This window comes from Coenobita brevimanus, chromosome 113, assembly GCF_032717465.1.
Source record: "Coenobita brevimanus isolate Jiangsu-jjx chromosome 113, ASM3271746v2, whole genome shotgun sequence".
In the NCBI taxonomy this organism is placed as follows: Eukaryota; Metazoa; Arthropoda; class Malacostraca; order Decapoda; family Coenobitidae; genus Coenobita; species Coenobita brevimanus.
The window spans coordinates 7,770,109-7,796,079 of record NC_137066.1 but is presented as its reverse complement, the minus strand read 5'-3'; the positions used below and the strand labels follow the sequence as shown (position 1 = coordinate 7,796,079).

General features: G+C 42.5%; 1 pseudogene; it reads left to right on the top strand.

Annotated features, from left to right (window-relative positions):
• Positions 1–25,971, top strand: part of LOC145418325 (relaxin receptor 2-like) — a 305,418-nt pseudogene that overhangs the window by 252,465 nt on the left and 26,982 nt on the right.

Below are 25,971 nucleotides of genomic sequence, written 5' to 3'. Positions count from 1 at the left end.
CCTCTTCCACCCTCCACCTCACTCACATACACTCTCTTCGTCAGTCTTTCACCCTCCATCCTCTCCACATGGCCAAACCACCTCAGTGTGTTCCTCACAACGCTTCCTATCACATCCACATCAACACCACAACGCTCCTTTATATCCTCATTCGTCAGCCTGTCTCTCCACGTGACTCCACAAGCTCCTCTTAAATAACTCATTTCCACTGCTCTCACTCTTGACTTGTGTCCTTCCAACAACGTCCAAGCTTCACTTCCGTACGTTAGAGTTGGTATCACAATACTGTCATGTAGTAACTTTTTTACTTCCATGCTCACTTCCCTGTTTCTTATCACTGCTTTCAAGGAACCAGCAACCTTTCTTCCCTGCTGTACCCTTTCAAGCACTTCACCCTCCAAACCTCCATCCTTACTCATCACACTACCCAAATACTTAAACGTACTCACATTTTCCAATTCCTCACCATCCAACCTCGCTATACATTCACTGACTTCACCTCTCTCAAAGACCATCACTTTACTCTTCCCTACATTCACCTTTAGGTTCCGTTTCTTACACACTCTCTCAAACTCATCCACCAAGCCTTGCAGCTCCCCTTCGTCTTCACTCAACAACACAGTATCATCTGCAAACAACAGTACAGGGAGTTTCCAAACACTATCCTCTCTCACCAGGGCCACTCCAACATCCACTACCCTACCTTGTACCTCTTTTATTACCCCATCCATGTACAGATTGAACAACCATGGAGACATGACACATCCCTGTTTCAAACCAACTTTCAAAGAGAAAAATTCACTTAGTTCACCATCCACACGCACTGCAGCCTTAGCACCATCATACATACTCTTCACAGCATTCAACAACTTCCCATCTACTCCATATATTCTTAACACTTTCCACAATCCTTGTCTATCCACCCTGTCATATGCTTTCTCCAAATCCATGAAAGCCGCATACAACTTCTTTCCCTTCTCTAGAAACTTTTCCACTAAAGATCTAAGAATGAATATCTGATCTACACAACCTCTTCCCTTCCTAAAGCCTCCCTGTTCTTCTCCAACTAATTTCTCTGTTCTTTCTCTAACTCTGTCTATAAGTATCCTACCATACACTTTTCCTATTATACTAAGAAGACAAATGCCCCTATGATTACCACACACTTCTTTTTCCCCTTTTCCTTTGTACAAGGGAATAATTATACCTGACTTCCAATCCTCCGGGACTCTACCTTCCTCCCAGGCCAATCTGCACATCTTCCACATCCATTCTACTACTATCTCTCCCCCATGCTTCAGCATCTCACCACACACTCCATCAATTCCTGGGGCTTTCCCCGATTTAACTTTCTTCATTGCTTCCACAACCTCTATCCTACTGATTTCTACCTGTCTTCTCACCTCCCTCCTTCTCCCAGCCATTCCCCAGCCACTTATACTCGCATTACTTCCATCCTCTACGTTCAACAATTCCTTAAAGTGTTCTCTCCATCTGCTCACTTTTTCTCCCTTCTCCACTAGTAATCTACCATGTTTATCTTTCACTCCCCTGCTAACTTCACTTCCACCCTGTCTTACTCTTTTCACTTCTTTCCAGAACATTTTCTTACAGTCCCTCCACTTTACACTCAAATTCCTTCCAAATTCCTCATCCACTCTCTTCTTACTCTCTCTTACTAATCTTTTCACCTCTCTCTTCCTTTCCACATATAACTCTCTCTTCTGCCTCTCAACTTCTTCCACGCCCCTATTTCTCATCCATTCATTGTATGCTTTCTTCTTTTGTGCCACAGCCTGTTTCACCTCTTCAGTCCACCACGCTGTTCCTTGCACCCCCCTCCGTCTTCTCTTCCTTCCACACACCACATCACATGCTGCACATATTTCTTCTGTAAATATCTTACACACACCTTCCACGTCTCCCATCTGCTCCAATTCATATTTGCCCAATCGTTCCTCCACTTCTCTCTTATACTCTGCCTTTTTCTCATCCTCTTGTAACCTTTCCACTCTCCTTGCAACTACTCCTTCCTCTCGTCTTTCCCTTCTTCTATTCCTCCATCTTACTTGCATCCTAATTCTGGCCACCACCAAGTAGTGGTCAGAAAGGCCACTCCCCCAACCTCTATAAACTCTTGCATCCAATATACATCTTCGCATCCTTTCATCCACACACACATAATCAATCATTGCCTTCCTTTCATTCAGTTCACCACCCACCCTTCTCATCACTCGCCATGTATACCTGTGGATCATTTTATGCCTGAAGAGGGTATTGGCTATTACCAACCCCTCCCAGCACAGATGTCCACTAACGCACTCCCATTCTCATCTATCTCAGCAGGCACACCCCACTCACCAACTATTCCATCCACCTTCACATTACCAACTTTACCATTCATATCACCGATCAAAAACACTCTCTCATTCCTTCCAAACTTTTCCATGCACACTTCCACATTTGTCCAGAACTCTTCTCTCACTCTTCTAGCACGATCTTGCGTTGGCGCATACACACACACAATCGCCCACATTTGTATTCCAACTTTCAACTTTACCCACACAATCCTTGACCCAACTGATCCATACTGTCTTATGCTCTTCTTCCATCTTTTACTCACAACTATACACACTCCTTCCTTTGCCCTCTCATTCTCATCTACTCCTGCACATATACCCCATCCATAATTCACTCGGGGCAGGTGGTGTTGGAATGCATACAGCAGTAGGCTGTTGTCTGAGATGACGCAAACTCGATCCCAAGCTGGGGTAGGAAATATCTGGATTATTTGAATGTCGTTAAAACTGTCGTAACAGATCTACTGCAAAACCGCCTGACTCACCATTAAATAAAAATCCGTTAATGCCAGTACTCTAGTTCTGGATAAGACAGTCCTGCCATGTATTCTTTATGAACGGTGACCACTGGTGCTCTGGTGGTGACGTGTGAAGGTGTGTAGCGCACAGATATGCTGGATCTTAGGGAATGGACGGTATAGCCTATGCCCAGAGCCGTACGAAAATCTGTTAAAATACCCAGCCTCGAAATATGTTCTTCTGGAATGTTGAATCTACGAACTGTGGATTAATGAATAATTAAACATTCTCGCTAAAACCCGACATTTGTGCTTCGAATTCAAGTTCCAGGGTTGAGTTGCCATAATTTGCTTCGTTTACCTCACTTTATTATTTCATCCCATGCCAAAGAGCAAAATACATCAGTGAGAATTGCGAGGTGCAGTTCAATTATAAATACCAGTAAAATTTTGTCTGTCTGTCTGTCTGTCTGTCAGTCTCTCTCTTCATCACCGTTTCCTCTTTCCTTTGACCTTCCTTCTCCCAGCCACTTTCTCTTCCTTTTTTTCCGCTCTCCACTTTCCTCATTATTTCCCCCTCATGTTAAAGAATTGTATTATCATTAGTTCAGCAGACATCGTAGCACATCTTTCTCTGAGTTTTTTTTTTTTTCTTTTATAGTTATCAGGCATGAACACCTTCAGTACGATGCCGTAACATTAATATTATCCCTGTAACTACCAGACGATTTTATTCAGCTTGGGGGAGACGTTTTGTGGTGAGGAGGTTATTGCAGATTATATTTGTAAGGGATAGCTTGCCACAGATGTTTGAGGGGAGGGTTGAATGGGTCTGCCGTGCCTGGTGTGACACAAGGCAGGATAGTCACTGCTGCAGTAGCTGTCTACAAGTTCACTGCCGGCACTGGCTGTACAGTAACGACGCTCTGCCGTCGACGCCAGGTATAATCAGATTGTCTGCTTAGTCCTTCCCTGAACCTCCTCCCTCCCCCCCTTTCTATTGTCTGGTAGTGGACAACAGAGACAAGACGCTGCTTAGGGGGCTTATTGAAGGAGAGAGAGAGAGAGAGAGAGAGAGGTGTATCATCTCAACAACGCCATGCCTGTGATGATTCTCGGTCGCCGCAGTGCTGGGGCGTGACCTAAAGCACCTTTGTTTCCCTGACTTCCTGATCCTTCATCTATACAGACTAAGTATAGGTTGCAAAAATATCGTCTTTACAACAGTTTTATATATATATATATATATATATATAGACATATACATATACATATATATACATATATTTATATATATATATATACATATACATATATATACATATATCTATCTATCTATCTATTGCCAGACGCCTCAATCCCGTTTGGGGTGGCCACAAACAAATCGCCTCCATGTCGCCCTGTCCCCCACCATTTCACTGCCCTGCTCCCAACTCACAGACCCCTCTCTCATATACCTCTCCACCCCATCCCTCCATCTCATCCTCGGCCTCCCCCTCCCTCTTCCCCCTCCACCTCACTCACATACACTCTCTTCGTCAGTCTCTCACCCTCCATCCTCTCCACATGGCCAAACCATACATACATATATATATATATATATATATATATATATATATATATATATATATATATATATATATATATATATACAGAGAGAGAGAGAGAGAGAGAGAGAGAGAGAGAACAGATATATGAATAGATATATAGATGCAGATAGATAAGTAGATTGAATGATTGATATAGATATATTTAACTTCTGTTTCCATGCCTCATTCAAACAGATCAGAATGTCTCTTCAGTTGAATATAGCCGCTTAGTGGCAGCATAAACTTCAGATTGCATCATCGTATGGAAGCAACTAACATCCTCTTGCATATTACTGATGCAAAACATGTCGATAATACATACATCACCAAGAGGATGTCAAGGAGTAATAAACAGTACAAATATTTAAGGGTGAGATGTTACCAACTCTCGTACTGAAAGAGAACTAGAATACAGCCCAGACTCTTGGTGTTAAAGTTTGAGCAGAAACCATTAACATAAACCTCTTCAATCCGATGCCGTATTTAGCATTTCATTCCGAATCGGACGGGTTAGATACAGTGTTCGTTAACTCCTCAGGTACCAAAGGCCTTCTCTAAGTTGAATTAAATCATTTTAAAATATTATGAACATGCTACGATAATACGTCAACAGATTCAGTCGGCTACATCGAAAGATAACTGACCAATTTCTGAAGTACAGTACGTGGTGAAGTCAGAACCTGCCTGGCCTCTGTTTGTCATTGCTGACTGCACTCTGTAATGTGGAATGCAGGCTGATCAAAAGCAACAACCAAAGACGGTCCATAAATGTCTGTCAGAATATGTGACTTTCTTCTTCCTATTAGCAATTTAAATTTTAAGCATAAGGATGAAAGTACTATACCTGAGTATCAGTCCTGTCAATCTATAGGCTACATCATCATCATCATCATCATCATAAAAGCTGCTTTTCTTTAACGGCTTCAGTTCAATAAGCTTACTTATTTTTAGAGGCAAAAAGCATGTGTACTGTAGAGGCCACCCTGTCCGTCTGTTTCTGAGCATCGAATATCGGACACGAGTCGTTTCACTCAGGAAGTGTTCAGTGAGTTAAAGGGCCATATTAGGGCTGTGGTGCTGGCACTTCACGCCCGTCGACTGTAGCCACTTTAGCCAAGCCCCATATTAAGGCCCTGAAGCTCTGGCATTTATCTAGTATTATTGTACCTGTTCATTATATTTTTGCCATTTCTGAGCGAAGAAAATCAGGTAGAGAGACTATTCAAGTTAGAAGGGTTAGATAAAGCCTTCATCAGCCTTTTAATAAATGGGGTCTCTTCTAGGCTGAATAAATCGCCTACTAGCAGGAAGGACGACAAGAATGTAACGTCCTCTGGCTAAAGAAGATAAGCCGTATTGTCACTTGTGTAGGGACTTCCTAGCACCACTTCCTTAGAGATTTATTGCAACTTAAGATTTCACTACAAAATATTTTACTCTTATCTCGTCATTTTTCTTGAAGCCAAAGGGACTTGGACGTGTAGGGATAAGAATACCACTCGCCAACCCCTCCATTTTAAGTGTCAGATAGACAGATATAGGGGATAGATATACGGATAGATAGATAGATAGAAAAATGCCTGTAGACTGATAAATACAGTTGGTAGATAAAGACGTTTAGCTAGCTACCTAGACTGATAAACAGAGAAATAGAGGAGTGTAGACAGTGACGGATAAACAGTCAGACAGACACACACACAGTCAGATAGACAGATATGCAGACAGGGACGTACAGACAATGATAGATACATAGATGGATGGATAAATAGACAGAGACAGGCATATAGACAATGATAAATAGATAGATATAGGCGTATAGACAATGATAGACAGATAGACTGACAAACAGACTGATTGACAGATAGGTAGACAGGCAATCAGACAGACAGATAAATGCAGTTGAAGTATTCATATAAGGTATAAACTGGAAATCCTCCTCCTTCCTAACAACTGCAACCCATCGCTACCCACGTCTCCACACAAATACCACAAAGCTGCACTCCCTCATCACATGCCTTCATTTAACGCACACAAAGCTGTCCACACCAACACTCCCTCATCACATGCCTTCATTTAACGCACACAAAGCTATCCACACCAACACTCCCTCATCACATGCCTTCATTTAACGCACACAAAGCTGTCCACACCAACACTCCCTCATCACATGCCTTCATTTAACGCACACAAAGCTATGCACACCAACACTCCCTCATCACATGCCTTCATTTAACGCACACAAAGCTATCCACACCAACACTCCCTCATCACATGCCTTCATTTAACGCACACAAAGCTATCCACACCAACACTCCCTCATCACATGCCTTCATTTAACGCTGACATTCACTCAAACCAATTAAAGCTTGAGGCAAAAACTATATATCTAATGTGCCTTTTAAGTTATCCATGTCATACCGTTAAGCATTGTTTCCTATCAAGTTACAAAACATTTTAATATTGTCAACATCGCCTTTTGGTTTGCATGCACCGCACAAAGAAAATTAACTCCTTCACTACGATTACCTAATTTTCTTGCAGCAAATGATTTTATTCAACTTCGGATTCACTACTGTAATGCCTCCCCCCTCCTAGTTTGTTTTTCTACTTCTGATGCTACCAGACGGTTTTATCCAGCTTAGGGATAACTACGATAGTATAGGCTATTTTTTGTTTATTCTTGGTTCACTCAAACGATTTATTCAGCTTACGATAACTACGGATACGTCTTTTTGTTCTCTTCTTGGTATCATCCGGGGATTTTATTTGGCTCAAGAGAGACTTTTCAGACTGGATAGGTTACATAATTACATCTTCCATCAAACCAAGTTGGGTAAAGTCGCCCAATGGTAGCCTGATTAAAATGTAAAAGTCGTCATGGGTTAAGGGATTACACCAGTAACTCACAAGCCAAAAAGTGTGGCATTGATCAGAGGGTCGGCTAGATTCGAGGTGCACTGGCCAGCACATCCAGCTCGCAACTGAAAGAACCCGAGTGTGATTCTGGCGCCGGTCAGACTGATGGACTAAGTTTGTTCCCCTTTTATCCCTCTTCACCCAGCAGTACAACTGGGGATCAGACGTAACACTGACTACTGCAGGTCGTATCGAGGGGAGGATTGGGACTTAGCAGATGTAGACTGTCTGCCTTCATGACCCTCGTGCAGTCGATAGGCATAAAATATAAGCCGTCTTCTTGTTTAGTTTCACCTCCTATCGGTTCTACTATTTTGCAAAGGAGAAAAATAAAGGAAAAGTTAGATTTATGCTTATCAGGTTCAGGGCGGTCATTAAGACTGATGATCAAGATTTGCCGAGTCACAGTCTTCCCCTAGAACAAGACTCACAACAGGTGAACTGACATCCATGTTCCTAATAACTTACTCACAGTTCTACAGTCAGTGTATACAAAGTGGCAAGTCTGAAATTATCTTTCTCAGTCTGTATTTTCCTCTGGCAAAGATATTGAAAGTAACAGATTTTGATTTCATCTGTCCTAGATATCCCTGGAAAGGATTTTTTTTTTTTTCATCCATTTAGTCTCTATTTCTCTTTGAAATACAAAAATGAATGCAACCATTACCCACTCCATTTAGTTTAAGTCTCTCATCCATCCATTGATTCACACAGTTCACACATATTAACCCACACCAACATTCTAAACCCCCTCGCCACCACAGTCACTACTAGTCACACACACACACACACACACACACACACACACACACACACACACACACACACACACACACACACACACACACTCAATCAATCAATCACAATCACAACCGTCTCAATGAAAATCCTCACCGTTGTTCATATCTGCACTCCCCCGCTCCCTCATCACCACACAGCTATTCCCCACTCCTTCACCCCAAATCTACATACACAAATACTCTTTCGAAGCTCTTACCTACACATCCACACACTCATCCACACCCTACCTTAACGTACCCTTTCCACCAACCATCTATAACAGTGGTACTGAAATGGCAGACCGTGGTCCGAATCCTGACCCAGACGAGCTTTGATATGGACCCCAATGACTTCCATCACTGATTATTCAGTATCCTCCTCAAATGAAAGAGTCGCAGTACTTAACATCTTTGGATGAACTTCGCCCACAATGCGGCTCAAATAAATTTCACTTTATCCGCCTGCCGTTATAAATTATGTTTAGGTACTGATGTGATAAAAACGTCCATTTCGTGGCTATAATGCAGACTAGTAAGACTAATGATAAAATAAGAGGCCACTATTTTTTCCAGCTATTATCGATGCTCACACCACTCATAGTAACAAGCGTTTCATATTTCTTAATAGCATATTATCAATGCCATCTCGTCAGGATAACACTGTTAAAAACAGAACAGAAGTCCTCGCCGCCGGAATACTGTATTTAACATGCTGCATTGCACGTACCCGCAGACTGTTGCCATTACCCTATTCAAATGATGAGTTGACAGAGGGATACTGACAGTTCACGGGCACTGTTCACAGGTACACGGTATGGTGCTAAAGTGGTGGTGGAAGTGCTAAAGTGACTATGCTTATGTAAGGAAGGCAGTAGTAATTTGTTCAACAGATAAGTTTCATATCGTCTTTTTGAGAAGTTGTGAGTGTGGAGAGTAGACTCTTTTGTCTTACTTAACCACGTTACTAACAGGAGAAGAAAATATTTACTTTAAAACTTATTTTTTATTTAGTCAGGGTATTAACTTTCCGCACAGTCACATTATATTACCATAGATGAAAGTGTTTCATTCCATTAGTGATATTAAATATAAGATTTTTCATCCGAACCTCTGCCACAAAGGAAGATAGTATGATTGGACCTTCGGAGAATGTAACAGAGGATCCCTGACCTATAATATGCTCACTCCCACCTGTGCATGCCTTCCCTCATACACATGTCCACATCTCAGCAGTTGAGTCATTGTTCCCTCACTTCCATGGTGTCCCATTCCTATTGACACACACACACACACACACACACACACACACACACACACACACACACACACACACACACACACACACACACACATCCCTTCATTGTCTCTCCCACATCGATATGCCCACTGCCTCCCTTGCACACTGACTCTCACCCACCTGCCTCACACACCTGTCCACTTGCCTCCAGCCCCAGCCAGTCTATCTCTTACACCCCTTTATACCACCATCCACTTCTGTTTACCCATTCCCACCTTTACACATCTGATACGCACACGTGTCCTCTATTCTGCTGGGGTTGTCTTGTTCAATTAGTTGAATCCAGTCCCTAACCAATCGTTTCTTCACACCCATCCACATCTACCCATGTCCAATGTCACATCCATTTGCCCACCTCCACTTTTGCACATCCATTTATACCCTGTCCATACCCACTGCCACATCCATGCACCCACCTCCACCCTTGCACACCCACCCACACCCATCCACACCCACTGCCACATCCATGCACCCACCTCCACCCTTGCACACCCACCCACACCTATCCACACCCACTGCCACATCCATGTACCCACCTCCACCCTTGCACACCCACCCACACCTCTCCATACCCACTGCCACATCCATGCAACCACCTCCACCCTTGCACACCTGCCTGACACAGCTGTCCTGGTGGCTGCAGGTGTGTCGTCGTTCCAACACCTGCTGGTTGGCAAGGAGCTGCGTGTGGCGGTGTGGCTGGTGGCTCTGACAACACTGGTGGGCAACCTTACAGTGCTGGCCGGTAGGGTCTTCTCCAGGGATGATAACAAGATACTCTCCCTCTTCATACGCAATCTGGCAGGTGAGGCAAGATGATCATCACACACGGAGCCGACTGATGTAGACAGAAGAGATGGTAGTTGTTTTGAGAAAGACAGGGAGAGAGAGAGAGAGAGAGAGAGAGAGAGAGAGAGAGAGAGAAGGGAAAGGTAAAATAATAAAAGCCGAAAATGGTCCATAGAGGCTGAACAGCCAAGTTGTTTGCTGCATGACACTCGGGGAAGGGTCAACCGATATCTGTCATAACAATCGGGACAGCACATAATTTGGTATAACTCTGCGGGAACATCTACCTGTGTTTCACGGGGCCAAAAGAGGATCCTAAATCCTCCAACGAACCTTTAACGAAGGAACCTCAGGATAATCTAGGGGAGTCCTAGGATGACTCATGTAACTGTCCTAGAGTCTCTATGGGGCTGCAAAGGGATAGTTTTACTGTGATCCACCGTATGTCAGTAAGAGATTGGCATTCCTAGGCCAGCCCCTGGGAGCCTGGCAAATTTTAAGTTATATTTTTCTCCATAAAATCATGTAATGATACCAAGAATGTATTAAAAACAACGTCATCTTGATCCAAAGGCTAAAAGAATAAATTATACTTAATAATGTCATGAATCTATACTATATAAACAGCTGTGCCGACCCCTCCTCTTCTCTGTCTTTGTCTGTCTTTCTGTCTGTCTGTCTGTCTGTCTGTCTGTCTGTCTGTCTGTCTGTCTGCCTCTCTCTCTCTCTCTCTCTCTCTCTCTCTCTCTCTCTCTCTCTCTCTCTGTGGAAACTTACAAGTCATCATGGTGGAGCTTGGTGGCTGTGTGGGTAGGGTAGTGGGTATATGGGATGGGTGGGTGGGCAGGGGATGGAGTGGGCAGGGTGAGCGAGGTAGGTGGTGCAGGTGGGCACGGTGGGTGGGGTGGTTGGGGTGGATGGGCAATGTTGGGAGGTGTGTTGGGGGCGGATGGGGTAGGGTGAGTGTATTGGTGGGCATGGTGGGTGGAGGGTGTGTGATTGGGTGGGGAGAGTGAGTGGGTGACTAGGCAGGGTAGGAGAGTGGGTGGGAATGGTGTGTGTGAGTGGGTGGGCAGGGCAGGTGGGTAGGTAGGTGAATAGATAAAAAGGGCAGGTGAGTTGGTGGGTGGGTGGGTAGAAGGATGGCTAGGTGGGGCAGGTGGGTTGGCGGGTGGATGAATGAATGGGTAGGGGGGATGAGTGCGTGAGTGAGTGAATGGATGAACAAGGTGAGTGGGTGGGAGGGTGGGCTGGATGGGTGGGTAGAGGGATTAGTGGATTGTCAGGATGAATGGGATGGGTTTATAGGTTGGCAGGGCAGGAGGGTTGGTGGTTGAGCAGGTGTGTGGGTGAGCAGGTGAGCAGGGTGGGTGAATGAGTGGGTGGGGTGCATGAGTAGGTGGGTAAGGTGAGTGGGTGGATGGGCAGGGTAAGTGCTTGGGTGGTAGTTGGGTGAGGAAATAGGTTCTGGGGATAACTTAGCTGCATATGCGGATTCAATGTGGCCCAGTGAGGAAAACATAGATTCATTAGAGAAAACCGGTATAGGTCCATGATGGAAGTAGGCCCCTGGACAAAGTAGATACATGGACAAATTACGTCAAAGGGGAGAAATAGATTCAACGAGGGAAATAGGTCAAGATGAGAAAATAGTTCCATGGAGAAAATAGGTCCATGAGAGAAAATAGGGTCCATGGGGAAAATAGGTCCATGAGAGAAAATAGGGTCCATGGTGAAAATAGATTCATGAACTAACATGGAGATAACAGGATCAAGGGGTAGAGGTGGTCCACAGTGGGAAAATAGGCTCATGTAGGGAAAAATAGATCCGTGGAAGGAAACAAGTTCATGTGTTGTACCCTACACTGCCTCAGTAATCATTTACATGCTTTGCACTCATATTTACTGAGCACGATATCTGACTGCTATTTAAATGGATTGATAGCATGAGAACAATTGCAGTATGGAGTGTAGAAAGAAGTCCAGAGAGAATGTGTAAAATTAAAGTTATGGCAATGTGACACTGTGTATCCCTTTCTGTCCCATTTCCCTCCCGAACTACAAGGAAAACTGCTTCACACACACTGAGGTTCCAAAACACAGATAGGTTTTCTACTATTATTAACTTTGTATAAGACAGCTACATTACTTTAGCAACACCAGTGGAAACAAGTCACTTAGTGGATGAAGATTTAGCTCAATTACAGGTAATTACAAAAACATTAAATGTCACATAATGACTCACTTCTGAGTATTGTATGTTTACTTGAATTCTTAATCACTACAAGAATAACCACGATAATTATCCCCACGACCAAGGACTGACATTAATTATTACTGGACTCTGAGCAGAAGTTAACTGGCGTTTTAAATGACGTTCAGGGCAATTGAAATTCCTTTGTCTTGTACACTCACAAATCTCTCACTCTTAACAACTTCCACTCGTCAAATTCTGTTTGCTGCCCATGATCGTGTTCCTGCCTGCTTCCCTCAGCAGGACTGCAGTGCCTCTGTGACACTCCTCAAGTATGTCCTATGTGCCAGCCACCTAATACTGTTCTCTGCTTGGTCATACTCTTGCCCCATACTCGAGCTGTCTTGTCCCATACTTGAATCACTTATACTTAAAAATAATGTTACATTTATGGGTACCGTACACTTCTCGTGACCTGTTACTAAAATCAATGATGCTTTTAGGGACCTTTCTCACGACCCATACTGAAGTTAATAATGCTTTTAGGGGTACCTTTCTTGTGATCTCTTATTATAATTGATGATTCATTGGAGCAATACCCTCTCCCATAACCCATGTTTTCTCACTCCACGCCCCACAATGGCTCCTTGGTACTCCACAAGAATCTGGCCTACATTAAAAGTCTCAAGTGCTTTCGAATATTTTGCTGTCCTTTCCTATTTTCGTTCCTTATTTCCTCACTCTTCTGTGATTTTCCTTGTCCCCTACCATCTCTAAATCTTCTCTGCATCTTCTCATGTTTCCTGTGCTTTTGTTCTAATATCATGATGCCTACTTTTAACAACTTTCGACGCCACCTTCATCAACTTACAACAATCTCTGTGTATAACAATTCTTTTTCCTCTTCTCCATTTCCTTCTCCTCCTTCGTCGATGCCACCTGATCCTACTCCAAGATTAATGCATATGTCAGGTAGGCTCGGAGCGCGAGGAGATGCCTGGCTCATTTGTTTATTGGTTCTTGCCTCACAAGTGTTAGCTTTGGCATGATTGGCATCTGTAACATTATCCAGTGTTTGGACGTCCCTACACATGGATGGAAACAGGTTCATGGAGGGAAGATGGGTCTAGGGTGAAAAGGAGGTTCATGGTGGAAAATATGTCTATGGAAAAAAATAGGTCCTTCGGGAAACATAGGTACAATAGCGCAAATAGGTCCATAGTGAGAAATAGGTCCATAATGAAAACAGGTCCACAGTGAGAAATAGGTCCATAATGAAAACAGGTCCACAGAGAGAAATAGGTCCATAATGAAAACAGGTCCATAGTGAGAAATAGGTCCATAATGAAAACAGGTCCATAGTGAGAAATAGGTCCATAATGAAAACAGGTCCATAGTGAGAAACAGGTCCATAATAAAAATAGGTCCATAATGAAAACAGGTCCATAATGAAAACAGGTCCACAGTGAGAAATAGGTCCATAATGAAAACAGGTCCACAGTGAGAAATAGGTCCATAATGAAAACAGGTCCATAGTGAGAAATAGGTCCATAATGAAAACAGGTCCACAGTGAGAAATAGGTCCATAATGAAAATAGGTCCACAGTGAGAAATAGGTCCATAATGAAAATAGGTCCATAGTGAGAAATAGGTCCATAATGAAAATAGGTCCACGGGGGAACACAGGGCCATATGAAGAACATGTCCATGAGGAAAAATAGGTTGATGGGGGTAATTGGCTCAGGAAAATCAGGTCCAAGGGAGAAAATAGGTTCATGGAGGAAATCAGGTCCCAGGGAGAAAATAGGATCGTGGAGGAAATCAGGTCCCAGGGAGAAAATAGGTTCATGGAGGAAATTAAGTCCCAGGGAGAAAAGAGTTTCATGGAGGAAATCAGGTCCCAGGGAGAAAATAGGTTCATGAAGGAAATCAGGTCCGAGGGAGAAAACAGGTCCATGAGGGAAGTTTTGTCAAGGTGGGTACAGGTCCGTGGGGGAAAACAAGTGGGAAGGGGTTGATATCTAGGGGACGTAGCCAGAGTTGGGATTATGTGTTAGTTATATCGTATCAGAATTCTATCAATGTTCATTCATACAACACAGTTTAGATTGCAATCAATAATTCCTTCACTAATGTGCATTAGTTCAACCCTCTTTTACTCCACTTGATGGCTAAAGGTAGTTACTCTGGAGGGTCGTTTTGTTTACTAATCAAGGTGATTCATTCTTACCTCATACAATGGTTCATCGAAATTGTACGCAACCATGACACAGTCTTCAAACTGTGTACCTAACTGATGACCCTTTCGTTAACAACTTCCACTCGCAATCCCCACGTCCAGCAACATCAAGTTAATGTGCTCCATATTTTCTGTTTACATTCCCTTGAACGATGATGTATTTTACTCTACTGCTATCTTCAGACTATTTTACGTATGTTAGGTGAGGTTTTCCAAACTAGAGGAGCTCTATAGTTCCTTCACTGATTTTCTGAGTACTAGACACCTTCCCTATGCTTAATAAATTTGTCTAAACTTATGAAGAAAAACAATGATACGTATGCAACTGAAAGTGTTAGCTTCTTCATTTCTATGTCCTGTTATTATATCATTAAAATTGCAGATAACTGACAATTTTGTTTAGCTTAGAGAAAGCGTTTTGCAGTTGTTGTTGTTGTTGTTCAATAATCTGGGTCTACCTTGCCGAGCGATGGGCCAATCAACGGTCCCTGCATTCTATTTTGTGCTCTGATTCACCCCTCTTGACTCCTGACAATATGTCTCATCTGGGCCTTTGACCGAGTTAACGCCTCCGCTTATACCATCACACCAGTTATAAATGGGACAAAAGTACCATGTACTCAATAATGACAATATATATTTGTACCAAAACTGTGGCTTGTGAAGATGAAGCACACATGGACAGGTTGTCATTTCAGTACTCAGAGGACAACATAGAAAATCATTTTGAACAGTACCTACAGTAATCCAGTGACAGTACAAATCAGTCCCTTATATACCTCTTGGAGGTGTAGGGTTCTGGAACTAAGACTGCTGTTGCTTACAACGTATAACCTGCTCAGTCCCGTGACTTATTTTTTTTTATTTAAATTCTGTTGTCCCCATACGAATGTTTTCAGTCTGGATCAAGTCTGTACTACCGGCGAAAAGATTACTGAAGATTAAATCTAACACCTTCAGTTCAAAAAGTTTCTCCAAAGCTGTGGTAAAATCGTTTGGAGATGGCCAGAAGGCGATATAAAATCGCCATCTGGCTGAAGGGGTTAAGGGTAAAGAACAAGCCTACATCTCTCACATCATTAACACTCTGACTGTCATGGCCCAACATTGGTGCTGTACTCAGGTTGCAACCAAACGATTTATTCAGCTGAGGGAAATTTTGGCAGGCAGAGGGTTAAGCATGATCTTGATTAACTCTTTTCAGTGCCATAGACTCACGCAGGTATTTCACTCGCGCTAACACCAGACGGTGTAAATGATTACTTTATATTATCCTGTGCCAGGTAGACTACGATGGTTTGACCCTGGCGGCTTGTGTCTCTGCCTCCCCAGTTGCCGACCTGCTGACTGGGTTGTACCTGATGGTGGTGGCGGTGAAGGATGTGGAGTTCCGGTCAGAGTACAGCCAGCACGCCTACTACTGGATGGGGTCGTGGCAGTGCACCCTTACCGGCATCCTGGCTATGACATCAGCAGAGGTTAGCTGTGTTAGAATAGATTAGAATAGGTTAGGAAAGGTTATCTTTGCTTTCGTTAGGTTGACGTTGGTTAGGTGTGTTTTGGTTAGGTTAGGGCAGCTTTGGCTTAGTTAGGCAAGGTTAGGATACGTTAGTTTTGGCTGGGTTGGGTTAGGTTTGCTTAGGCTAAGGTACTTTAACCTTGGTTAGGTTAAATTAAGTTTGGTTAGGTCAGTTTTGGTTCAGTTAGGCTACGTTTGCTTTGGTGAGGTTAAGTTAGATTTGGTTTGTTTAGGTTATGTTAGATTTGGTTTGTTTAGGTTATGTTAGATTTGGTTTGGCTAGGTTATGTTAAATCAGGATAACTTAGCTCAACTTTGGTTCGTTGAAATTAGGTTGGGTCAGGTCATGTATATCAGGTCAAATCATAGTACAGCAAGCACGCCATCTACTTGAAGGTTTCGTGGCAGTGCACTCTTGCCGGGAACTTGGTTATGACGTCAGGCAAGGTTAACGTGAGTTAGTATTTTGGCAAAGTTACGTCAAGGTAGCCTGGCTCGAGCATGGAGGCTCTCCTACTTATTGCTTTAAACTGACGCGAACATCAAGTCTTACCATATCAGTCCCAAATCGCCTGTCCGATAGGATATAGTGTTGATCGTAGGATGGGGCAGGTAATAGGTTGATGACCTGAATTTGTTAATCCTGAGTTTAAAATTCTTTCTCAAAACTCCCCATTATATACAAGTGCCTCAGCTAATGCCATCATGCCAGTCCTGAATGGCACAAGCGTCTCGTATATTCAACATGGAAACTAGATATTAGTGTTAAGTGGTGATATGTGTTAATGTGTGACACGTAGGACTGCTAGTCTTGGGGAACAGGCTGCGCAATCTATACCCAGAGTCGGACATAAACCTTTGCTGGGAACTTGGTTTAACATCCTTAGTCAGCTTTGTCTTGGAAGAGCATATAACCTAAAATGCTAAGTTTCTCTTCAGTTACTGTTCCGGCAAACGGTACGTTTCACTCTCATATTGCTCCCTTCGGGGCGTAGGGACTAGGGGTTAGGCTACGTAAATCACAGTGCGTTCCTTCCCCAATACATGGGATTTTATTCTTTGTGGCAGGTGTCTGTGCTGCTGCTGTCGTTCATGTCTGTGGAGCGTTGGCTGTGCATCACGTGGCCCCTGGGATCCCCTAAGCTGTCCCTGAGTGGCACTAAGGTTGCATTGGTTTGTATCTGGGCTACTGGCATCACGCTGGCCATCACTCCAGGTAAAACCTCTGGATTTGATTTTTGTTGCATCATCACTGAAAATGATTTTACGCAGCCTTGGAGGGAGTTTTAGGACTGGATGGGTTAGAGAAAGCCTTCACCATCATCTTTACTGACAGAGATCCTTCCAAACCTAAATAAAGCTGTCTGGAGATAATAGAAACTTAAAATAATACATAATTACATTCTAGGAGTTACATGTCACCTGGGAGACCCTAGGCCAGCGTTTCTTAACCTGGGGTGCTAGCACCCCCCAGGGGGTGCTGAAGTCAATTTTAGGGGGTGCTGGAAAATGCAACATATATTGGTTTTGCTTAGTATTGGCATCGTTGATATTTTGTTTTTGGAGAATGTATAAAATAGATTGTCAAGGAATACTTCACTTTATCCTTGTAGTAGTGTAGTAACCGTAGCAGTGTAGCAACTGTAGTCCCAGTAACCAGATGTAAGGGGGTGCTGGACTGTGCGGCCTTACTGCAGGGGTGCTGAAGTCGGAAAAGGTTAAGAAACGCTGCCCTAGGCTGTCCTGCTCTGGTATTAAAATGGTCCTGACTTTTTCTAAGATAACTGATATCACACTATCCGATGCCACAGGTGCACATCCTTTCAAACTCTATAACATTTTACTGTTATCCTTGTCAGCTTCTCAAGCTGTCATCCTGTACCCAAACTGACTGTACCTTTCTAATCCGTACACTCACGACGTATGTTACTTTCTAATCCATACACTCACGACGTATGTTACTTTCTAATCCATACACTCACCACCAATGTTACATAGAAGTTCTGATAATGATTCCACCATTGTATAATCAGTTGCCAGTTCTTTGCCCCATTCTATGTAGTACGTCAGCTACTCACCAGTAGACATATGTCACCGAACAACACGATAATACGTGAGGGTTCACCATAACGAGGGCAAGAATAAGAGTATGTGACCCACCAATTATTATTTACTCGTTTAAAGGCCACCGAAGGCGGCCTTTCCGCTTAATGTCAAAAGGCCATAAATTAGTCATATCTCGGGAACCGGTGGCCCAGGTGGACTGGGAACTGTTTTATTCTTCATGTTAGAGTATTTTAACGGTACCTTGCTGCAACAAAAATTGCACTACGTTGTGCTGTTTTGGGTGTGTTACCATAACTTCAACACCCACAAAGAAAGTGATCCGCCTAAAGGCCGCCGAAGCTGCTTGAAGTCAAAAGGCCAGAAATGAGTCATAACTCGGGAACCGGTGGCCCGATTGAACTGGAAACGGTTTTGCTGGAGTTAGAGCATTATAGCGGCACCTTGCTGTGGCAAAAATTGCGCTACAATGCACCGTTTTTGCTGTGTTATGGTAACAAGCGGACAAACCAACAAACATACAGAAAACGGATCATTATAATATTGATTCACAGCAATTAGGAAGATGTTTTTGATGGACTAACATCAGTCAAGAGCGCAAGCGAAATTCCTCGTGTTCGCATTTTTTGTCATGGGAGGGATTGTGCACACAGAATACCTTCCCATATAAACTACTGTTGTTGCACCTTTCTGCTTGGGCGTTTTGAAACATCTGATGAGACAATGTAACGGCCAGAAGGTGCCTCACCGCGGCAATTCCCCCAGCCATGCAGAGATATTACTAATCAGTTTAAAACTGAGAGAGAGAGAGAGAGAGAGAGAGAGAGAGAGAGAGAGAGAGAGAGAGAGAGAGAGAGAAAGAGAGAGAGAGAGAGAGAGAGAGAGAGAGAGAGAGAATAATTAGTACCACTTCCACCTTTTTCACTTGTAACTATAACACTATCGTTTGTCACCCAAACTGAAGTTCGTGGTGAGAGGACATGGTTTTGCCGGGACTGAATATATCTCACCTGCAACAACGAGCATCATGAGCAGCATGAAGAAAGAATTCTCGTGATGCCTCCAACAGTGACAGGAACTGTGGAACAAGTGGTTGTGGATGCAGGAGGAGAGTACTTTGAAAAGGATAACTGAATTAGGAGTCATAGAATAATAAGGACAATTATTATCAAAATTCGTTCACGCCTCATAAAGCTCCACAAAATCTTGACTATCCTCGTCAATTACCAAAGTTGTTCTCCTACGTCCTGACCTCTTCTTAGTGGTTTAAGTTCTTTAATCCTTTAATTAAATACAACTGTCCTTCGCAAGCTGGACTGTCATAAGAAATATTTGAATCTTGGTCAAAACGTTAATCGTGGTAATTTTCGAGAATTTTAGTGTCACTGAACTCCCTTAAGCCTAGTAATATCAGTAGACGTTAGCTAAAATAACATAAAAAAAGAAGAAACGTCTCAGTCAATGAGAAATTGAAAGACACCTGTAATAATTTTTCTCATTATTGGTCCCCCATGTGTCTCTTGAGATCAGTAAAACAATCTGAAGTTAGCTGGGGTAAAATGCAAAATGGGTGATGCACAAAAATGGTTACTGAAAACTTAATTTCTTCTCATCCTCTTGTCAATGGAAGCTTTCTTTGATCTTCTACGCCCTGTGATAAGAGATTGTCCGTATTATTGATATTTACTTTTTGATTGGTGGTCATCTCTATGAGCGGTTTTCTCTGTCTGTCTTTTCTTGAAATATTTCTGAAACGAAGAACTTCAATTTCGTAAGCTTTAGCGATGTTAACAAAGCCACACCTCGCCACATCACACACCACGCCAAAAGCCATTAATAGAAAGACAACAATTTAAGGGCCCTGAAGCTTCTGCTTTAGTGTTTGTACTTCTGCCACACTAAATTACGAAATAGGTTGTACTACCACCCTACGTCCAAGTCTGTGTGTGTGTGTGTGTGTGTGTGTGTGTGTGTGTGTGTGTGTGTGTGTGTGTGTGTGTGTGTGTGTGTGTGTGTGTGTGTGTGTCTAATACTCCCATTCCTTACTCCTTCATATTATCACAGCCGTCAAGGGTCCTACGGCACCAACGGCCTGTGCTTCAACACTAATACCCCCTCCCACTCTCCCCCAGTGGTATACTATCACAGCCGTCAAGGGTTCTACGGCACCAACGGCCTATGCTTCCCCCTTCACCTGGACGACCCATGGGTGCCTGGATGGCTGTACTCAGCACTCATCTTCGTTGGCATCAATCAGATCGGGTCAGTGCATGGCTGAATTAACCATTTTAACTGCCAGGATTTCTCACAGCAGGATAAAATTATTTGGGGTATATCTATCTATCCATCTGTCTTATATAAGTGTGTGTGTGTGTGTGTGTGTGTGTGTGTGTGTGTGTGTGTGTGTGTGTGTGTGTGTGTGTGTGTGTGTGTGTGTGTGTGTGTGTGTGTGTGTGTGTGTGTGGAGTGCTACCATGTAGTGGTGAGCACGTTGGAGTACTGCTTCGACCTAGTAGGGTCAGACTGGATAAAGTACAGCCATGCTGGAATGGCCTACTGGCAGCAGTTAGACTAAAAGCATTCCCCCTCATCTGAGTCGCATCCAACAAGGGTGAATGTGTTGACTGTTTCCTCCCCGCTCACATCTCCCCCTTTGGGTGTGGGGCGAGAAGGGCACAGAGGAGGATGGCAAGGCCGCCTCATCCCCCAACTCCAAGATCCTTGTGAGCCAGAGCCCCAGTTGGTGGTGGCTCTTTGGGGGTAGGGACAAGGAGGACACGGAGAAGGATGGAAAACCACCTGAAGCCCCACCTTCCTTGTGACCCTGCTGACCCAGAGCCGAGCTGGAAAGTGTGATGATGGCCTTTTGAGGGTAGGGATGAGGTAGGCACGGAGGTTTTTGGTAGGGCCCCCTAATGCCTTACTTCCCTTTGAGGGTGGAGATCAGCCTGCTATTGGAGCTACCATACATTTGGGAGCAGACTTGAGTGCAACTTCGACTCACCAGACTAGGTGGGTGGAACCCAAACAAGAAAAGCCTGTTAGCAGCAGACAGTCTAAAAGCATTCCCCCTATCTGAGTCACAAGCCAGCCAGGATGGGTAATATTGGCTGTTTTTCTTCCTAAACAAAACAATGAACAGACACCTAAGACAAAAGCCCTCAGTACCCGGCATTGGTTATGGTGGCGATCAGAATAACTCTGGAACGTGCGGTGCTAAGAGTCTCTGCGGTAAAGGATTAGGTCACCACAGGATACTTAAATCTGCACCCACAATGTAAGGACTTTGAGAACGCAAGTCGGCACTGCTTAAAGAATTATCGACTGTCCGATGGGATGTTGTAGGACTTAGTGAAATCAGGCGATTAGGAGAAGAGCATAAAGTATTAAACAGTAAACATGTGTTATACTGGAGAGGTAAACATGATGGTAGTAAGAAGTGCATGGAATAGGATTCCTAATTGACACACATCTTGAGATGAAAATTGTATAATATTTTTAGTATATATGAAAGAGTAGGTACTGACCTTATCAAATTAAATGACAGATAGCAATAAAAGGTAGTTCAAGTGCATGCACCAAGAAGTAGTTATAGTGATGACGATGGTGTTAAGTTTATGAAGCTGTACAGGCAACTATTGACATGAGTAAGATCAACTTTCCTGTGATCATGGGTGGCTTCAATATTAAAGTAGGAAAAAAGGTAGCAAGAGAGACATTAGTTGTTAATTGTGTTGTAGACTCAAGGAATGAAAGAGGTCAAGCTCTAGTAGGATTGGCAGAAACTGTTTATGACAATCATGAATACATTCTTTGAGAAAAGATCCTATACAAAATGCACATGGATTTCTCCAGATGGCGTAAAAAATTCGACTGATTTCATACTTACCCACCAACATATCATGAGAAAGGTACCGGTCATCAAGAAAGTAAATGTTAGTAGTGATCAGAGAAGGATTAAATGTTAACCGATAATTATTTTAAGAAAAGAGAGGAATAACCTCGAACAAATGATGCTTCTTAACTTTCCTAACTGGTGTAATAGAGAATCAAAATTAATATCAGCATCAGTAACGGGGATTTAATACTTAACAATGAAGAAAGCGTTAACATGGACCAAGTAACTGAAAGCCTCAATGAGATACTGAAGGAAGCAGCACTTGAAAAAGAAGAGAAGGCAGTAAAGAATAAGAATAACAAACTCTCAGACTAAACGAAACTACTACTGCAAAAACAAACATGAAAGCCATATTTAATTAGAGATATAGATGCAGTAGAATTTACAAAGACCATGAATAAGAAAAAAGCAGGAAGATGTGGGGAAATTTAACGTGCAGAAAACTGACGAAGCATTAATTTCAGGAACTAGTGTAAAGACAACAAAGAAGAGACTAGGGATAAAGGAAAGTCAGATCAGTGCTTTAAAGAAATCAAATAGTGAAGTAACTCAATATAGGAAAGCTATAATCAAAATGGTGGAAGAATTCTGTGGCCATCAATACAACTCAGACCACAGACACGCGTCAAAAGAAACCCAATATCTACAGAAATTCCAGCCATAACCAAAAAAGAGACAATAACAGGTTTGAAAATTATGGAAAGAGGTAGAGCATCAGGAGAAGGCGGTATCACAGTGGACTTAATAAAAGATGCAGGAAAGGTTGCCCTGGGAAAGCTGTCAAAACTCATTACAAAATGTCTCAAAGAAGGAAAAGTCCTGACAGCCTGGAAAAATGCAGTAATAATTTAATATAGAAGAAAGGAGACAATATAACTTTAAAACCTATTGACCAATTAACCTGTTGCCATTTATTTACAAATTATTCACAAGGATCATCACCAGTAGAATTCCAGGTGCACTAGGCTCTAATCTACTCTGGTTAGACTTGGGAAGAAGCAGACTTTTGAAGAGGATTCTCAAGCATCGACCACATACGAATACATGCAATAAGGTAAATAACTGAGAAGACAAACGAGTACAGAAATCTTCGCGTGTTGCCTTAATTACCTCCACCAAGGAGGTTATGTTTTCACCCCTGTCCGTTATTTTGTTTGTTGGTTGGTTGGTTTGTGAGCAAGATTACAGAAAAACTACTGGACGGATTTCCACGAAACTTTGTAGAAGAATGGGCCTTGGCCCAGAGTAGACTCCATTAAATTTTGGTGCGGATCCAGATAAAGATGCGGGTCGAGGAATTTGATATTGGATTAGATTGGATTAGACTTGATTGAATTAAAAGGAACTGCACGTTGGGCCTTGGCGGAAGAATGCGCTGTACTGAGAGCCATTCTAGTTGATCATGAAATAGCCTTCTGCTCAGCAGAAACAACAGCGGTATTGAGTACAATTCGTATACAAGGTATGGATGAGACCTGCAGTAGAATATTGGTATAAAAAAGCGATATCATTGCACCAAAATTGTCTATAGTATGCTTAGAAGAAGTAGCTACAGAAAAAAAGTTAACCCTCCGTCGTTGCGGCTGGATGTGACATACCCTAAGTGATGTTTCCTTACAATTATCTTGAGTCTGGCAGCAGTGATACTGCCACCCTTCCATGTAATTTCCAGGGAACCTCCACGGAGCTGATACATTAACCCACTCAGTTTCTTGCTGGCCACAGAGGGGAGTAGACGTACAGTAATTGCATCTTGGGGTGCAGCACACCCCACCACACCATTACACAAGTTTGTTTGGCTTCCAGAACTATGTCACACTGCCTTCTTATATGTGCAAGAAGCGTAAATGTGTTGTACTTCTCGGCACAATGTATCATGATGCTGCAATTGACGCAGACGCCAAAGAAAAAAGAAAACCAGAGAAAGGAGGGGTGGCGATCAGTGGTGCTTAATCTACAGTGTTTCCAGGAACGCTCGATGCTGACTTCATACAGTTTTTTACTCCATAATGTTGCAGGAATAAATACATTCGATGTATTCATGACAAACTCTCAATCAACCATCAAGCACCGTCATTTTCTGAAGACATTAGGAATGAAGCTGAGAGAAGACCATATCAACCACGGAAAGACAAAACTGAGTTTGAGAAGAGACTTGAAAAGGAAAATCCAGCACTTGTCACCATCTGGACCATCTACGGTATTACCTCCAAAACGCCACCTTAAAGGTTCCCTCCATAGATGTGCAATGAGCCCCATGTCAAAGGATTGTAAGACAAAAAATAGCTGTCAGAAGTGTTGTAAGCCCATCTGCTAGGATCATTTTATCATGATTTGTGTTGACTACTCTGGTGAGGGTGATGAGGATGAGAATGCAAGCAGTGGTGATAACTAGATAGTGAACACTGAATGGGTTACCCAATAATATATCATCTGACTCTGTTAGGGTTTCTTATTAGTTTATCATTTATTATTCATTTGTGAGGTAAATAGATTATAATGTTTTGCTCTAAGATAAACATATTACTATGTTTCTTTGTGAACAATATCCATGAATATACCTTAATATGTAAAGTAAATAAATTATATTTTTTGTGTGAACTAAATACATGAATATGTTTAGTTGTGAAAAAAGTTCAATACAAGCATTTTGTGAGTTCCATTACACATTTATTTATAAATGAATAAACTTTGTTTATGCTGAGTATTTTAATTTGAGAAATAAATAGACAAGAACATGATCATCTATGAATTAACTTCATGAAAATATGTCAATTTCTGAAATAAATGCATATGTGTTGTTGTGTGAAGTAACCACATGAATATATTTTAGGAGGAGGAGAATAAATACATGAATTTTTTTGTAATATTAAGTGTGTTTCTTGTTCAAATAAATGCATTAAAATATTTATTGAAAAGTAAATTGTACAGAAACACAAGTTAAATAATTTAAATACTAATACGAATTAATAAAATGCCTTGGATAAATCACATCCCACTGCACTAACGGTGTTTTAAAACCCCACTGCACCGATGGAGGGTTAATCAGAGTAAGAAAATAAAAGGGGGGGGGGCAATAAAGGAGATCAATATCTGAATAAACTCAGGTTTGCAGATGACATTGTTCTCTTCAGAGGATCAGGTGAATAACTGCAACACTTGACAGAAAATTTAAATACAGAATGTCTTTGCATAGGACTGAAAATGAATAAGAAGACAAAACTCATTATCAATAACCAAACTGATGTACAGGAAGTAAGAATCCAATATGTAGCATTAGAATTAGTGGTTGAATTTGTATACCAAGGGCAACCTGTACAGTATATACTAACCAGTCATTCGGATCTGAAACAGTTGACATAAAAAGCTTGGTTGGAGTATGCATAATAACCCGCCCCGTCCCGGAGACGTGAATTCACTTCCTCACATAATGTTCACTCATATCCCGGAGACGTAAATTAACGCGGCAACATTGCAAGGTCCCTAATTTGCGCAATTTTCAATTTTTGCGAGTGATTTCGCGAGTGATTTTTGGCATGTATACACGGGACACCTTCCTCTATTCCTCTACAAGATGCCAAGCAGGGATAGTGCCTTACACCGCGTAACCTCTCCCCCCCCCTCTGCACGCCATTGTCTCGGCAATTCACCTGTTACCAGTGACCTGGCCAATAAAGACATTCAGGGCCAGAGTGATTCCCCAATCGATGACAATGTGGAGGACAAAGTTTACCTAGCATTAGAGGAAGAAACAGTCAGAAATGATGATCAGGTAATGTGGGAAAAAAAGGTCATGAATGGTGATGAGTTAGTGAGTGAAACAATGTTTATAATGCCTATATTACTGTTTGAAAACCAATATACTCTTG